At 40.8% G+C, this 16,030-nt stretch overlaps 1 protein-coding gene across 13 annotated transcripts in view; it reads right to left on the bottom strand.

The window, feature by feature from the left end:
- Positions 1 to 16,030, bottom strand: part of LOC134225267 (transcriptional activator protein Pur-beta) — a 73,385-nt gene that overhangs the window by 31,105 nt on the left and 26,250 nt on the right. The gene's annotated exons all lie outside the window — the stretch shown is intronic.

Genomic DNA, 16,030 nt, shown 5'->3' with positions numbered 1-16,030 from the left:
ACAAAATAATAAATATTTTTTGCAATAAATTAAGCCGACCAGAGCGATTCGGTGTAAAAACATGACATACGCGCTTGCAAAACGGGGCATGTCAAAAAAAAAACCTTTTGATAAAATTCAAGAGTTGTGGAATTTTCAAAGCTTATGGGCTTAATTTTCATTTTACATGTAGGAAATTATAAATATTTTAAACCATCATAACCTTCTATTGTATTAAATTAGACCGATACAAATATTTAAAAACAATTATGTTTCCCCCCCCCCTCGGATTTTTTTTCCTCAAAAATAATATTTTGAGGGGGCAACAAAATAAAATTCAGCTAATTGTGATAATTTTCAAAACATTCTTTAACAAATCCGAGGAGTTTTATTTTTGATTTTTTTCAATTTATTATTTATTTTTTTATTATCCCCCCCTTTTTGACCTTTCGGAGACCAGTAGGACATAATTTAAATTTAATATTTGTAACGTCATTAGTTGAGAAAAAATACTAAACTGCAAATACTTCACTCTCGGACGCGGACAAAAACACGAAGGAACAGAAAATTAAGCATCTTTCAATATTTGAAAAAAAGTGGAATTTTGAAATTTTATTTTAATCTACTCTTAGACATTAGGGATTTTATTATTGACCAATATCAAAAATATCAAAAATTATTGAAAATAACAAACAATAGTCAAAGTACTCTGCCTTATGCCAGTTTTGGGCATTAGAAGGCTAAGAAAAAATGTCGAAAGACAAATGCAAAAAAATAATAGGTTGAGATGATTGAGTTCCTGTGCCAAATCCATTTTTCATGAATATAAGTGGGAAAAAATCTGCGGATTAGAATAACAAGAATCTCTACAAGGAAAGAACATTAATAAAATGTAATTTAAATTATTCTCATGAATATGGTTGGCGCATGATAATAAATGTTAAATCTAATCCAGTGGCGTAGTCAGGGGGGTGGTTTTGATGATGATGATGATGATTATGAAAATGATACTACCATCTATTGTAGCAAGGCACCTGCCGATAGCACTGGCCATATCTGACAATCAATTTGATCATGATCATACTATTGTTTGTATTTCATCAGACTCCTGTATGAAGGGCCAAAAATGGGTGGGGTGGTTCCACAAGCAAAGACACTTATGCGAATCCACGGGATGAATAGAGAATCTCCTTCCAGAAGAAAGTTCGTACACACAATAATATAATCTAGCCCTCGTTTCCCAGATTGGCCCAATAGATGGTGAGAAGAGCCCGCCCTTTATCCACGAGATTTTAACAATAGGAAGTTGGCGTTTCCACTCCTCCCATATGAAAACCACGGTCTTCGATGTTTTTCATCAGCTTGTGAGACTTCCAAAACCGCCAGCTTCGAAATCGGTTGCCGGAGTAGTCCTCCTTTAGTTTGCACTATTGCTTGTCGTAAAACACCATCTGCTGCGATGATAACATCCAAGACACGCCCCATGGTTCACATGTTACGCCTTTTCTCATCTATCATCAGAACGAGTTCTCCAGGTTTAATATTTCTAGTTTTGCTGAACCACTTGGTACGTTTTGTTAGAGTCGGTAGAATTTATTTGGTTGACGTTGCAGAATTTCCCATGAACGCCCAAGTTGTTGAACACCATTAATGTATTGATTCACAGGCTGTCTGATCTCCGAAGAACTGCCTAGTAAAAAGTGGTTTGGGGTCAAGGCTTCCATCTCAACTGACTGCAGTGGTATGCTGTTGATAATGCTGATTTAACAGATCTTACCATCCTCTCCCAGGACCCTCCCATGTGTGGAGCTCCCGTAGGGATGAAGTGCCAGGTCGTGGAGGTGCTCGTGAATGTAGCCGCTAGTCCCATGTTGATCTGCGTACGTAGTATCCGTTCAGCACCGTGAAAATTAGTAGCATTGTCACTGTAAAACTCAAATGGAACTCCTCGATGACTGATAAATCTACGCACACTCATGATAAAGGCTTCAGTGGTAAGCCCGCGTACTAGCTTGACGTATATGGCTCAGGTGTGGAATGCAGAATTGTTCTTCCAGGATCAGAAGTGTAACGTGATGCTAATTCGGAAGAATCACCAGTCACTATCACTAGAAGAATAGCTGCTCCTATCTTACCATCAACACGCAGAACGCCTTCTGTGTCCACGTAGGGTGTGAACTGATGAATAGGGCTGATTCTGTTGATCAATGCAAACATTTCATCCGAATATGATTCCCACTGGACTATTCTAAATATCGCCTTTTCTGCCTTACCTAGCTCACTTTGTGATGGATTGACGATGTTGCGATTTGCTTTTTGTTCCCGAGCATTTGAAAGGAAACGATAGATGTAGGAAACCGCCCGAAGAAGTTAAGTCCACGAAGAGAAACGTTCAACTTCGATTATAGCTTCTAGCTTACGATTTTCTTGATGAATGTAACACGAACGTAATTCTGTACCATCAACGTAATCCTGTACCGCTGAACCAAATACTTTTTCCCGAAAACGATGGACCAACACCCCATTTTGTTGCTTCATCTGCTGAACTCAGTTTGGACCAGAGCCAGAAGAACCACTTGTTGGTACTCGGACAAAAAAGGCCGCACTGATGTTGCAGCTTCGAAGCATACGAAATAATGTTGCTATTGAACATCAGTGCGGCTTTTTTGTCCGAGTACCAACAAACTTCGAAGAATTCAACGTTTATCATAAGTAATCCAATCCGGACGCCGGAACCAGTATTATCTGTGTGGCTTGTGAAAGGTCACACACAGACGCCGACTTCGTGTGTTTCGACAAATGCGACAGTTGGTGGCATTTCTCATGTGCAGGTGTCATATCCTCCATCGAGAAACATATTGAGTATGTTCTAAATGTTACCAGTTACAATCGATTCCACCGATCGTTCGGCGCCGACTGTTAGATCTGTCTCATCAAGGCAAATATTACGTCAAGAACAACACAGAGCATATTTAGCAGAACAACAGGAGTTAGAAAAGCTACAAATGTTAAGAGAACACGAGCTACAAAGAGAACATCTCGAACAAAACCATGTTACTTGCAGTAAACGACGAAAACGATGAGCGCAGTGTCCGCAGTCATCGTAGTGTAATAATCCCGTCGCCGCGCAGAAACCGTGCAAGGAAGTGGGTGCAGCGGCAGGAAAATAATGGTATGGTAAATGCAGAAGAAGGAGCCGCTGAATGCCGGAATCGGCGGTCATCAAGGACCTGAAGGAAAGACTAAGATATCGGAGGAGGCATTTAAACACCAAATCCGCCTACTACAAGAACAGTTGAATCAAATCCAGATAACGCAGAGAAAGGAAAAGTGCGATGAGGGTAAATATATCTCCTGCCGTATCCAAAGGAGCAGTTCCCAAAATGTATGCCAAACATCCCAAAAATCAACCCACCGGTCAAGCTGCAGAACAATATGATTGATTGGTAAATTTCTCCTATGGATACAGGTAAATCAATACCACTCCCAACCTTTGAGCTACAACGTAACATACCGGCCCCGAGGAGACATTAAATCTCATAGGGCAAAAGAAAAACGACCACCCAAACATGGACCCCAAGACTAAACCGCAATCGTCACTGTTCAGTTTGTTCAGTTTCTCTCAACCAAAACACGATCAAGAACTCGCGCGCTTGCAGCAAGTAAGTAGCAGCGACCATTCCAGAGGACGGTACGATACTACTGTTGGCTCAGACCTATCCAAGAGCAGCTGTCTGCCAGGCAGGTATTACCACGTTATTTGCCGGGGATCCAGCGGACTGGCCCGTGTTTATAAGTAATTACAACTACACCACCAACGCCTGCGGGTACAGCAATGGGGAAAACATGATTGAGCTTCAGCGGTGTCTAAAAGTTGCAGCATGATAAGCCGTGAGAAATCGGTTGATTCTGACAGCTTCCACTCACAAGAGTAATCGAGTCTTTAAGGATGAAATTTGGTCGTCCTGATTTACTAGTTGAATCATTATCGAGAAGGTGAAATCTTCCTCGACCTCAAGAAGCGGTAGGGGAAGAGGCTCCAAAACTCCCCCCAGGCAAAACGCCTTTTGAGGTTTCCATTATATTTACCGTCATTAAGATGGCCGTAACAAAACTAGATCTAAAATTATGTAGGTTAGGCGAAAAAAGTTTCAAAATAGTGTATCGGAAGGTCGGAAAAACCGAAAATGTCCACATTTTTAAGAAACATCTAACATTTTGGCGAGTCTAAACGCCCTAGTGGCACTAACCTACAATGTACTTGCGTCTCCATGCACTATGCTCCAGAATGCTGATTCGCCGACGCGTGGTGCTTTGTTCCCTAGGAGTTGCCAGCTAAAAGGCGTTTGCCTCATGAGTTTTCCGGCAACAGAATATCACCACTTTTTTGAAATGTGAATATTATCAATATGATTGAGATTTTTGACAATTTTTGAATGGCATCAACAAACTATCTTGTTTAATTGTTGCATAATGTAAAAATAGCCATGAATAGCGTTACAAATAAGACAATAAAGCAGTGTTTGCTTAGCTAGGGCATATTGCCCACCCTTCCCCTAAATTTAACACGCTGATTAAATTCGGAACGATGGTACAAGGCCTTTGCGATCATATTGTTGCCGCAAATCTACCAGAACACTTGGAAAATCAAACGCTGCTGAAAGATCTCGTAGGCAAGCTCCCTGCAGAGTATAAAATGAAATGGGCTTATTATTGCAAGAGAGTTCGTGGGGCAATACCAGGCGGGTTTCATGGGCGAACGCTCCACCACGGACTAGGTGTTCCCCATTCGCCAAGTATTGCAGAAATTCATCGAATACAACGTGCCCACACATCATCTATTCATCGACTTCAAAGCCGCATATGATACAATCGATCGAGACCAGCTATGGCAGCTAATGCACGAACACGGATTTCCGGATAAACTGACACATTTGATCAAAGCGACGATGGATCGGGTGATGTGCGTAGTTCGAGTTTCAGGGGCATTCTCGAGTCCCTTCGAAACGCGCAGAGGGTTACGGCAAGATAATGGTCTTTCGTGCCTGCTATTCAACATCGCTTTGGAAGCGGTAGGGATCGACACGAGTGGTACGATTTTCAAGAAGTCCGTCCAGTTATTTGGTTTCACCGACATTATTGATATTATATATGGCACGTTACTTTGAAAAAATGGAGGAAGCCTATATTAGACTGAAAAAAAGAAGATTAAAGGATTGAACTAGTCGTCAAAACTTCAAAGACGAAGTACGTGATAGGGAGGAGCTCAAGAAAGGATAATGTAAGCTACCAGCACGAGTTCGCGGTGCAACTACATATCAACAGTTTTTTTTGAATTCCTTATTCATCTACCCGGAGCGACGAAATGATAATTTCACAAACGCTGAAAATTCGAACTCATTTTGTCGAGCAAAGCATACCCACCATAATAAATGAAGAGATGTGCTTCTATTCCTATCACGATAGCAACCTGAGGTTAATTAGGTGAGCAAATGGAAGACATATTTTGATGTTCATAACCAATTGAAATTATAATTGAATTTCGAATTTAAATCTTTACGTTTAAGTTAATATATTTTGATCACATGTTGCTAAATTGTATGAAATGGCATTAAGCTGATTACTTCATTCCGTGCCGATAGTTCCAACGAGCCAGACGTGTGTGGGGGTTGTTCGGTAGTGCGAGTCTATTGTGTGGTGCCTACCTACGGATCCAAGGCGATCACTGTCGGCGAGCGAAGTAGCTGCTTCTGGCGACGCCACACGCTTAAAATCAATAACACAGAGATATGTTTGCTTCACACAAAACGGATCTAATGCAGAACAGCACCTAGATGAGCGACAGTTACACAGCCACAAAAATAGCTCGTGTGGTTTTATTGAAGCTTGGATTTCAATATTTTCAACAGTAGGGGTAATGACGGCTTTGGCAGGTTTTGTTCTATTATTGGCAGGGGTTTTTAATGACTGATTATGCTCTTTGCATATCAAAGAATATTGTGGCCAAATTTCATAAAATTCGGTCGACAAAAACTCCCCTGCCAATAATACAACAAAACCTGCCAAAGCCGTCTGCTCCCCTATTTGGAATACAAGGAATCTGTACAAACGTTTACAGGTTGAAAAGGACCGTTATCACGACCGTAAGAGGCATTTTTGTGTCTGTGTAACTGTCGCTCATCTAGGTGATGTTCTGCATTAGGTCCGTTTTGTGTGAAGCAAACACATCTCTGTGTTATTGATTTTAAGCGTGCAGTGAAGCAGGCTATTGTTTCTGCTGCTGCCTACAGCAGCAGCGCAGATAAGTGGCAAATTTCGTTTTATTGTTCTCTATTTTGGACCGGGACTGATTGAAATCAATTGAATTAGTTTTTTTTTATTATTTTTTTTATGATTTGCTGATAGTTTTAAATTAGTATAAGACAGAATTGTCTTTCCACCACTCGGGGTGAGAATGGCAGCAGAGACTGTGGTAGCTGAGGAGCCACCAAAAGAGGTTCGCACACGATTTTACCAGGCATCTTCGCCTGTGTTTGAAATCCAAGTGTTTACTTACGGCAGAAAGCGAAAAGCCTAGATTTTCTGGGCATCAAACGAGACTTGACGCGTCGTTTTACGAAGCTTAAATTCAATCAAATCAACAGAAACAAACTACGCATCACCGCACCTACATACTAGGTGGCGAATGAAATTGCTGGCGGCAGGGCGTACGATATTGAATATTTAGAAGGTGTGATCAACCCAGCGAGCTTAACTTCCAAGGATGTGCGTGCAGGGAAAGGTCGTTTAAAGAATGCCCTGCAATCTACCGTGGATATCCTGAACTGCAATGAATTGCATTCAGCAACCACAGTAGAAGGTAAAAAGGTATATGCTAAGTCAGGCTCGATACCAGTAGAGAAATTCGGAGACGCATAGTGGCTGGAAATCGCAAGACACTCCGATCGAATAGAGTTCGCTGCCGTACCAAACTGACAATCAGAGCTTTAAATATTCGAATATTTTTTATGAAGCCCATCGGCCTTCGGAATGAATATGGGTCAGTGAGTATTTATTTGAATTTCACAAATTATCAAATTATCGTAAAACTGAACACATGTTAGATTATGTAAATAAATACACGCATAGATCTAATACTGACGTTCAATTGAGGGGCATTTTTAGCGAAAAATATCAGTATAATCAAGGCTAATTATGTTTTTTTCGCACGCAGTTACCATATTCAGTGGTAATCAATTGAATGAATCTATGAAGCAGTAAACTGAGTAAGTCATTCTATGTTTTGAATAATCAAAACACCATTGTCAAAAAACGAATATGCTTCATGAAAGTGAATATTTCATGCTCTGCTGACAATCTACAAAACGCTCATTAGACCGGTAGTTCTCTACGGACACGAAACCTTGACGATGCTCGTGGAGGACCAACGCGCACTTGGAGTTTTCGAAAGGAAAGTGCTGCGTACCATCTATGGAGGGGTGCAGATGGTGGACGGTACGTGGAGGAGGCGAATGAACCACGAGTTGCATCAGCTGTTGGGAGAACCATCCATCGTTCACACCGCGAAAATCGGACGACTGCAGTGGGCCGGGCACGTAGCCAGAATGTCGAACAGTAACCCGGTGAAAATGGTTCTCGACAACGATCTAACGGGCACAAAAAGGCGAGGTGCGCAGCGGGCAAGGTGGATCGATCAGTTGGAAGATGCCGTAAACTGCGTGGTTGGCGACGTGTAGCTTTGGACCGAGCCGAATGGAGAAGACTCTTATATACCGTGACGTTCGTAGATATCTAGAATATGTTGTTTCCGGTGCGTTTGTTCGTACCAAGGGTATTAAATTGCACCAATTGCAAACAATTAGGTCACACTGACGAGTTTTGTGCCAACAAACCACGTTGTGGTTGACGTTTCCAAAGACATCGGGAGGATACCTGCCAGCAACAAGCCACAAAATGTGCTTATTGTGGTTTGCAAGATTGCCCGGTGTACAAAAGACGCACCCAAAAAGTGAAGCGCTCCAAGCAGTCTTATGCGGAAATGGTTAAAGCGCAAGACACATCCGCCACTGCCACCGCACAGACTGCTTTTTCAGCTGCCATTCAAGTAAGTGACTATAAGTGTAAGTAAGTGAATCGGACTCTGACGCAGCCGATATGGATGATTCTTCAAAGGTACACGCGCCTGTAAAGAGGAAGCAACCGTCTTCCCCGGGATCGCACCGAAAGAAAACAAAAGTCATCCATAAAGGCTTGGCAAAATCTGAAGGTAATGGGGGATTATTTAGAATCCCGAAGCAACCAGTCTTCACTGCAGATCCTTGCCGCACTAAGACATTCTCGCCATTATTGCCTAAAACCGATATTCTTAAGAAACATTCGGCTAGGATTATCAATTAAAAGGAAAATGCTACTCGCACTTCCGAACAGAGAATCTTGTCCAAGCGAGGATTGATATCCTTTAAGGACCTCGTGGACCGCCAGGGAATCAATTTTTCTTGGATGCACTTGCGAAACAAGCGACAAAAGAGAACCAACGACAAAGCTTTGTTTTTGTCAGAGATAATAATGACAAAGATCCGAACATTTTTGTCAGAAACAAAAAAGAAGACAATTTTGTTGCTTACTTTTCATCCCGTTATTTTGGATTATCTCTACAGCAAATCTCGGTTTTATGCTATCGTAGTTTCTGCTTTTATGGAAATATTCAAGAATCTAACTCTGATTACAAAAATTACATCGTATTCTCGGAAATATCAGAGCATGCAAGGGAAATGATTCTTGTCATATTGTGTTCGGGTTCTGATAAAGGTTTGTTGCGAAGTGCGTTTGTCAGTAACAAACTCGGTTGATGACAAAGGGTATATTGTTAGGCGTTTCTCGAATATTGATTCCCTGTGGACCGCTTTTGACGTAAACTACGTCTAAGGGGAAGACTCAGATACAGGGTGTAAAATGAAAATTTCAAAATTGGGGACCGTCACGAAATCATGTAAGATTTGTAATATGAATAGGTCCTTTATCTTTCAATGGATTTTAAAGATTTATATATCAATCGATTCATGAACTTTCCACCAATTTGCCAGTACTATTGAAACTTTTGAGTATCAACGCTAAACTATTAAAAATTTTAGTTCTCTCATGCATCATGCATTCCCTATACAGCGCGTTCGAATTCTTGGTAATTGCCTACTTTTAGGGTATTATCAATTGTTGAACTGAGGTGTATGAATGGGGTGGAACAGCTACTAGACAGTGGGATCCCTACTCCCTTCGGAGAGGGAGATGCTGCTAACGCTGTGTAGTAGTGTCGGTGGGATAGTTCCTTCTTTTCTATATAGAGCGGAATAATAATTGGTTCAGTGTACAGTATCCCCCCGCTTATCCGGACCTCGTTAATCCGACGACTCGTTAGTCCGGATCTCTCGGAATTTTCCGGATTAAAAAGTATCAACACCCATTTAAACACATTATGCTGTGATTGGAGACGAGCCAGCCTCGGGCTGCAAGTCTCTTAAATAAAGACAAAAAAAAACATTATGCTGTCAGTTTTCAAATTTGTGCTGTGATTTTGTTTTGATTCATTTGTATGGATTTGACAGTCAGATTAACGAGAGAAACCCCTGTAGTCCGGCCATACATTTGTCGGATCAGCGGGGGTATACTGTACTATGTTTGGTTTTACGTAGTTTACGTCGAGTGGACGTGTCTTGTATACAACCCCAAACATTTTTTTGAATCTATTCAATATTCCGGATTCATTGAGGCCAATCAGTGATCTATTTTTATTTATTCCAATAGTAGAAAGCTATCTGAAGCAATTGATTGTTTCATGGCCCCTTCTTGCAGGAATTGTATCTTTCGATGCATAATACGGCTATTACACAAGATACAATCACTGTGCTGCAGTGGAACTGTCATAGTCTAAAAGACAAATTGGACATGTTCAAGTTTTTGATTCGCAATTCCGATTGTGATGTATTTGCTCTCTGTGAAACATGACTTTCTTCTGAAGATGAAATCAACTTCCACGATTTTCATATTATTCACCAAGATCGGGATGACCACTATTTATTTATTATCAGACTAAGGCCGGAGTGGCCTGTGCTGCACATAAAAGTCTTCTCCATTCAGCTCGGTCCATGGCTGCACTTCGCCAACCACGCAGTCTGCGGAGGGTCCGCAAATCGTCCTCTACCTGATCGATCCACCTTGCCCGCTGTGCACCTCGCCTTCTTGTTCCCGTCGGATCGTTGTCGAGAACCATTTTCACCGGATTACTGTCCGACATTCTGGCTACGTGCCCGGCCCACCGCAGTCTTCCGATTTTCGCGGTGTGAACGATGGATGGTTCTCCCAACAGCTGATGCAACTCGTGGTTCATTCGCCTCCTCCACGTACCGTCCGCCATCTGCAGCCCACCATAGATGGTACGCAACACTTTCCTTTCGAAAACTCCCAGTGCGCGTTGGTCCTCCACGAGCATCGTCCAGTTCTCGTGTCCGTAGAGAACTACCGGTCTAATAAGCGTTTTGTAGATAGTCAGTTTGGTACGGCGGCGAACTCTATTCGATCGGAGCGTCTTACGGAGTCCAAAGTACGTACGATTTCCAGCCACTATGCGCCTCCGAATTTCTCTGCTGGTATCGTTATCGGCGGTCACCAGTGAGCCCAAGTACACGAATTCTTCAACCACCTCGATTTCGTCACCACCGATAGAAACTCGTGGTGGGTGGCTTACATTGACCTCTCTTGAGCCTCTTCCTATCATGTACTTCGTCTTCGACGTGTTGATGACTAGTCCAATCCGTTTAGCTTCGCTTTTCAGTCTGATGTAGGCTTCCTCCATCCTCTCAAAGTTGCGTGCCATTATATAAAAGTCGTCGGCGAAACCAAATAACTGGACGGACTTCGTGAAAATCGTACCACTCGTGTCAATCCCTGCCCTTCGTATTACTCCCTCCAAAGCGATGTTGAATAGCAGACACGAAATACCATCACCTTGCCGTAACCCTCTGCGCGTTTCGAAGGGACTCGAGAATGCCCCTGAAACTCGAACTACGCACATCACCCGATCCATCGTCGCCTTGATCAACCGTATCAGTTTATCCGGAAATCCGTTTTCGTGCATTAGCTGCCATAGCTGGTCCCGATCGATTGTATCATATGCAGCTTTGAAGTCGATAAATAGATGATGTGTGGGTACGTTGTATTCGCGGCATTTCTGCAATACCTGACGTACGGCGAACACCTGATCTGTGGTAGAGCGTTCACCCATAAATCCCGCCTGGTACTGCCCCACGAACTCTCTTGCAATTGGTGTTAGTCGGCGGCATAAAATTTGGGAGAGTACCTTGTAGGCGGCGTTCAGCAATGTGATTGCGCGGTAGTTGCTACAATCCAGGGGTGGCATTGCGCATCTCGATTCGAACGTAATTCTATCGAGTCGAACATGTTTGGTATTACGGCTTTCGATTCGATCTCGAAAACGACTCATCGTTCGAGTATGCTCGAGGAGGTACAAGAATAACGAGATGTTTTGGCATTATGGATACTCTATAGCACACTGAAAAACGACTCAAGTCGAATGAAAAACACTCGTCACCTTTCTAGCTTTCGAATGTTGTTCGAGAGTCATTTCTTGCTGAAAGTTTTTAATTATATTTGTTATTATTACTCTACGGGAAGAGAATAAATGTTTCATTATTGTATCTTGAAGGAAATAATGTCATTACAGGCATACCTCGATAGTACGTACCCTCGATAGTGCGTACCCTCGATAGTACGTACCCTCGATTGTACGTACATTTTACCTCGATAGTACGTACACAAAAAATTTTTTTTTTTCGTTCAATTTTATTAACGATTTTAGTAAAAATTTGAATATACTTTGATTATGGCACATGCGGGGGTCCTTCATATGTTACGTAATTATTTCACAACTGATTTAAACACCATTATAAGGAATTTAGTAGCAAAACTTTGAAAAAGCAGCGTGTCATAAATGTTTGCCAGTCTTACGTAACACATATTATACTGCCATTTTAAACAATTGAAGGAACATCTGGAACAGCTGAGCGATGCGGAGCGCGTCCAAGCCCTCATAAAGCAGAATATCAGCAAGAGTAATTCTTTTGTCCTGGACGCGTTCGCACACGCACTCGTGTGAGTATGTCATCGGCATAAGAGTGTTACCAGCAATAAATGAAATTTTATGGGTATGATTGTTTTAGAAAGCAGATCAGCTATCCACTTAATTGAACAATTATTATGTTTATTAATTATTTTATCTATCAAAGAAATTAGTTTCAGTTCTAGAACCCTTCCCCATGCATTAGTTCACCTGATAGGCCAGAAAATATTTCCCCAAAGAGTAAATAAATTTCATCATGGGAATGGTGATTCATAAAATAGAATTTTCGGCAAGATACAAGATATTAAGTTTACATTGAGTTTAGTTCCATTCTATCCACTTGTCGGTAACATTTTTTTCTTGAGAAACAAATTAGTAGCGTTACTAAAATGAGGAAAAGTTTTGGTGGAAAATTTCCTCTGAGACGCCTTACTGAGAATTCCGAAGATGTTTATCATGGAACAGTAGTTTCTCCCAAGGGTTCTCCCTGGGATACCTTGGTAGTATGATCGAAAATTCAATACATGATTTAACTTGATATTCTATCTAGACCTGTATGCCGATTGAAATTTTATCGACTGTGAGGCGTGATAGATCGTTTTCAGCCAGTGCCAGTGACGTGGTGGTGATTGGCGGCGGCGTGAGTCAGCGTGAATCAATTTCGTGTATAACAAGTTTTCCGGAATTTATCTGGATATTCCTCCAGGAATTCCTCCGGAAGTTTCTCTGGGAATCCCTGCGGGAGTTTTTCCCGATATTTCTCTGAAAGTTCCAACAGGAATTCTTGCGGAAGTTCCTCTAGGAATTTCTTGTCTAATTTTTACGAAATTCCTCCCGACATTCATCTTAAATTCTAGCCAAATATTTCTCCGTTAATCCTTCCAAATATACCCTCCATTATTTTCGCGGTAATTTCTTCAGCAATTCATTTAGGAATTCTCTTAGAAATTTTCACATCCCCTTTCCCAGAACATCCACCAGAAAATCATTCAGAAGTTCCCATGTAAACCGGGCATTCTCTCTGGAGTTACTCCAGAAACTCCATCAATATCTCTCCATTAATTACTTCGAGGTCTTTCCGGATTTTCTTCAGAAACTCACGTGGAAGCCCTTGATACTTACGCTTCAGGAATTCTTCCAGAAATTTCTCCAAAAACTCTCCCGGAAAATTGTTCCGTTTTTTTTCTTCGGGAATTCTCTTGGAAATTCCTTGCAAAATTCGTCTGCAAATTCATCTGGCTATTCCAAAATTTAATTTCGCCAAAACCAGTGCTGGAAATACTCGCTTCACGAGTAAGAAAAGAGTGTAATTGGGCCTACCAGAAATGCCATACTCGCGCGAACCTACTGCCTGCATTGCTTGCTTTGTTCGCGAGTACGGCGGGCAGAGCAAAGACAAAAAGCAGGGCAGTATTTTTTCGCGAGTAAAAATCACGATCGCGAGTATTTGTGGTTACTTCAACTCACATAAACACAGTAACAATGAACAAATGTGTTCTTGCTCGAACATCAATGAGAATTATGTTCCGATGTTGGTTTATGACATTTTGTAAATTAACCCGAATGACTCGCGGAGCACCACGGACATCTTTCGGGGTTCGCTTTTCTGTTTTCTCTGCGAGTAGTAGATAGGCAAGAAAAGGCAAAACAAGTGTTCGCGAGTATTTTGCATGGCATGGGTTTTGTGAACAAGGTTCACAGATATACACCACTGGTCAAAACTCTCTCGGAATTACCTACAAAAATTCTCCTTGAAATTCCTCTTAAGGATTCTCCCGGAAGATCCTGCAGCCACTCTCGCAATTTCTACGGTACTTCGCTTAAAATTTCTATAAAAAAAATCATCCAAAATGCCCTTCAGTATTTTCCGAGATTTTTTTCCAGGAATTTGCAGCAATATCTTAAAACAATAACCCTGAAAATTCTTCGAGAAACTCTCCCACTTTTTATTCCAGAAATTCCTCCATGTATTCTCCCAAAAAATCCGCCAATAATTTCCCCGGAAATTACTTCAAGAACTTCTTCAGAAATCTATCTTAAAGTTCCCCCGAAAAGTTCTTCAAACATTATCCGGGAATTCGTTTCGGAATTACCTCAGAATTTTCGAATTATTCTGCAGAAAATTCCTTCAATAACTGCTCCGGAAGTTCCTTTTTCAGAATGAATAGGAGTATCCAAAAGGATTTCCTGAAGAATTTCTTAAAGTAATTTTTGAAAAAAAAATCTCGTATTTCTTGGTTTTAGTTTGAGTTCGAAAAATCTTGATGGATTCACCTATGGATTTCCTGGAGATATTCTCGAAAAAAAACCTTGAAGAATATCTGTAACAAATCTAGGAGAAATTTGAAAATAAGAAGTTTTTTGAATGAATTTCCTAAGGAATTTTCAGAGGAAAATATGTATGAATGTCAAAACAAATTTCAAATTCCGAAGCATTAACATACAATATTTCATAAAAACAATAGCCTCACATTTACAAGGACGATAAGTTTTCGCAATGCTATATGTAGACACCATTTCAAGAAAAATCTGAGTCATGGTGGTCCGTTGTGTACTATATCAAATATAAATTTGCTTAGAATACAGAGCCTTCTATCGAAATTTTGGTTTCCGATCAGTTTTATAAACATTACACCACTCCCAAATAAATAGAAAGGCAAAAAAAAATTTTTTTTTGTTCAGTATTTTTTTTGCTTCGATAGTACGTACGCTTCGATAGTACGTACACTAAGATTACGGAGGTGTACGTACTATCGAGGTATGCCTGTATTATACCTACTTTTATAGTTTCCAGACAATATGCAATTTCTAATTATCCCGAAATCCGCGTAAAAACGACTTCAACTAATTTTTTTTTTTTTGTAGTTTTCACGTATTTCTTGACGATTTCGAAATAACCGATGGGGAAAATCTGCGTAAAATCGTGTATATTCTAAAATCTACGTAAAAATAGTTGAGTTAAATAACAAAAAACACGCAAGAGATAACCCAAGTGCATTTAAATAAAACACATGGAAACATCAAAGTAATTTATTATCGAATACTTTTTTATGGTCCGTTTGCATATTCGCTAATTCTAGCGGGCAATGCACTATCCAACAGTTCCAGCGCAATATTAGCACAATGTAAAGGCTTATTAGCGAGGAGAATTGTTGTTTACATTGTGCTAATATCGCGCTAGTATTGTCGGATAGTTCTAGCTTACAGTTCACTATCCGACAATACTAACGCCAAATTAGCGTAATGTGAACAGGATTTGTCATTTGCTAATAGTGGGCCACCGGCTTTAAATTATTTAGCTCAAAATTTGATCTGTGGCATATGACCCGTTTACATATTCGCTAGTTCTTGCGGACAATGCACTCCGACAATACTAGCACGATATTATAGCACAATGTAAACAGTAATTGTCTCCGCTAATAAGAGTTTACATTATGCTAATTTAGCGCTAGAATTGTCGGATAATGCATTGTCCTCTAGAACTAGATAATCTATAAACGGGCCAATAAAACATAAAACTTATAATTTGTGTCGTAACAATATCTCAATCTACAAAACATATCGTATCGGCATAATGTTTTAATCGATTGCAACTGCTCAATAAATAATATTCCTTTTTATAGTCATTGAGCTCAATTTGCTTATTTATAAATTAACCGCCAGATCATGCCCTGAAGGATGCCTTTCCAACAGGCAACATGCTACACGCAGATGAAATTACTCTTTTTCTCTCTGTTTACTCACATTCGCCATGCGCTGAAGGTTGTCTCTCCAGCGGGTGGCACACTAAACACGGAGACAGCCATCTCTTATTCTCTCTGTTTACATTTCGTTTGACAGAAGATACTCGATTGAACTAGTACAGCACCATTCGAAATCTTGTACTGCGACTGAATGAAGTCGAACGAAATACATAATGCC

The sequence above is a fragment of the Armigeres subalbatus genome, chromosome 3 (assembly GCF_024139115.2).
Source record: "Armigeres subalbatus isolate Guangzhou_Male chromosome 3, GZ_Asu_2, whole genome shotgun sequence".
Lineage (NCBI taxonomy): Eukaryota > Metazoa > Arthropoda > Insecta > Diptera > Culicidae > Armigeres > Armigeres subalbatus.
Note: the sequence above shows the minus strand (reverse complement) of the source record. Positions and strands in the feature narration are given on the sequence as shown.